Raw genomic sequence first — 2811 nt, 5'->3', positions numbered from 1 at the left:
CTGAGAAAAAAACTTAGTCCATTGAAGATTGATACAAAGTGTCAATCTGTGCGATTTTAAAATGTTTCCTTTAGATAAAACCACCCAGAATACATAACCTCTGTACAAAAAAAAATATAAAAATTCCGGATGATCATGTTTGATCACACTACATAAATTAGAATGAAATGTCATTGGTTAAAAGTTTTTCTACTTTACTCATTCCTTTGACAACATTAATTTGTGAACTAATATTTATATTTAGTTCAGCTGCATTTATGGCACAAGGTATCATTTTCAAAACAGTGGCACCAATTTTCCTTAAGTGTAACAGCACTCTATTTTTAGCAGCAATTATATTTTTAAAGGTTAACAATTTATAGAACAAATGTATAACTATGCTTATCTTCTACTTTATATTCCGCCAGTTACAATTATTTACAAGAAGCTAACTAATGTCTACATATGGAATCATCTTTCACTTGCCCCACCTCATTTCTGACTTGGTCAGGGAAGTACAGGTGTTTCAAACAATCCCATCTATTTATGTGTTTTAAATGGGATTCTTGGATTTAAGTGAATATAAGAACAAGTGTAAGACAAAGTAATTCTTAGTTCAGGTATGTTCCAGTGCCCCAATATTTAGTTATATGATAAATAGTACCTACTGACCAGCTGTAAAAGATGAGATGTTCCAAGGTGCCTTAACAGTCTAGGTCTGTAATAGCTGAACAAGAAGGCCATTTCACTCAATTTTGAGGCAGTTAGCACTGACTGGCATTTAAGGTGGTAACCAGAAAGTTTAACTGAAGAGATGTCACTAAATTAAAAAAAACTGGAAATATGTTTTTAAAAGCAATCTACATTGAGGGAAATATGGTTCTCATGTATTCTGTGTAAAGAGAGATTATGGATGAAGGGAATTGTCAATGGAACATGCTAACTCAAATTCCATGAATACAGTTTTCATGATAAGATGTTATGTACTACATGCATTTTGCTTACTGTACCTGCCTAACAATCACCAGCTCTGTAGAGTTAAACTCTGTGTTAAAGGACTACTGAGTTTTAGGGGAACTGGCCATATCAGGTAGTTAGGGACATAATACCAGTTATGAAAATTGAGACAAATGTGTTGACAAATTCCTGAAAATAGGGCCATATAGAAATAGTCCAAAATCTGGAATCTATGAATCAAAATTGTGATCCTATGAAACAAGCTTTGGGGTTGATGGACTGCTTTAATATCAAGAATTATTGTCGTAAATTCCCGCAACAGAAGGATTTGTTGAATATGTTAATACTGTGAATGAGAAAACAACTTAAGGGGAAAATATACCCATGAATAAGCTGATCTGACAAAAACCACAGACTGACATCAAATGGACAAAAAACTGAGAAAAAAATACTGTGAAAATGCCAACCAAAATAACAAGGTGGGTGGGCTGGGGGCACAGTTAAGGCTTCTAAAAAAAATTCCACATGGCTTTGGCTTGTTAAAATATTTTGCACTTTTTTTTTTTTAAAGAAGATTTGAAAGCATCTGAAAAAAAACATGCAAATTGTTTGAAAATCCTGCATGGCAAATTCAGACAGTTTATGCAAATTGTTTGAAAATCCTGCATGGCAAATTCAGACAGTTTGCAAGTGTCATTCAGATGTTTGCCAAGGATAATAAAGCCTCTGCCCATGAGACTGCACATGGTGGAAGAGGTCCTTCCAGTTCTCTGTGTCTTACACTAGGCTGCAGCCCAGAGGTCTGTGCAGCAGTTACAAACACAGTGTTGCTATCTGGAAGGGAAGGGACTGTGGAATTTCCATTGGCTGGAGAACAACCCAGCTTTAGTTTTTCCAGATACTCGGCGTGTAAGTCTTATGACACTGGAGAACTTTGATGGCATCTTCTACTTTGAACCACTCTCTCTTTCTTCCTGTATTAACAGAATCTTCCCAGGCTTCTAGTATTTCAGTGACAGTAAGAACATAAACATATGTCTGTGCTTTCGGTCTTTGTTCTCAAATATGCCCAGGAGTCTGCCCAATTTTCCTTTGATTCCAGCCTCTTCATAAACCTCCCTCACGGCAGTACCGCCAGGCTCCTCCTCGGGCTCCATTCCTTCTCCTGGGACAATCCATTGGTCTGGGTACCCACTGCTGCTCACCAACAGCACCTCGCCCTCCTGCTCGCTCCGGAAGCACAGGCACACAGCCCGCTTCTTGAAGCCCTCGCGGTCATAGGTCCGCGTCTGGTAGGGCTTGAACTTCATCATAGAGGCGGGCTCTTGCTGCCGCTGCCGCTCAGGGCCGCCTCCACCCCGCCGGGGAGTGGGAGCGAGGGCGAGTCCGGGCGCAAGAAAGCGAGGCGGCGGCGCGGGGAAAGGCAGCGAGGCCGGGTCCGACCCAACTCAGCACATGCAGGAGCTTCAGCTGACCTTACTATTTTTTTCTCTACATTTAGCTGGTGTATCCTCAATTCTCGGGTCTGTTAATTTTGTCACTACTGTCATGAACATAAAACCACCCGCTATAACTCAGTACCAAACACCACTCACTATTCGTATGACAAGTACTAACCACAGCAGCATTGCTTCTACTATCCTTACCTGTCCTAGTAATAATATTACTATTACTATATTACTATTATTTATTACTATTTCATCTATATTTCTATCATTATTTATATTTCAACTAAAAATCTCAAAACACATCTACTACCCCAACCCAAAATCAACACTCACTAAAGTGCAAAAACAACCTACCCCTTGAGAAACAGTATGAATGAAAATCTATTTGCCCCTTTCGTAACCCCAATAATAATAGGCTTCCCCATAG

General features: G+C 39.3%; 1 pseudogene; it reads right to left on the bottom strand.

Moving 5' to 3' along the window:
• Positions 1-1633: 1633 nt before the first annotated feature.
• LOC136120873 (diphosphoinositol polyphosphate phosphohydrolase 2 pseudogene) lies at positions 1634-2249 on the bottom strand (annotated as a pseudogene).
• Positions 2250-2811: the final 562 nt, after the last annotated feature.

Source organism: Phocoena phocoena, chromosome 3 (genome assembly GCF_963924675.1).
Source record: "Phocoena phocoena chromosome 3, mPhoPho1.1, whole genome shotgun sequence".
Classification (NCBI taxonomy): domain Eukaryota; kingdom Metazoa; phylum Chordata; class Mammalia; order Artiodactyla; family Phocoenidae; genus Phocoena; species Phocoena phocoena.
The sequence above is the reverse complement of the archived record's forward strand: the minus strand, read 5'-3'. Positions and strand labels throughout refer to the sequence as shown.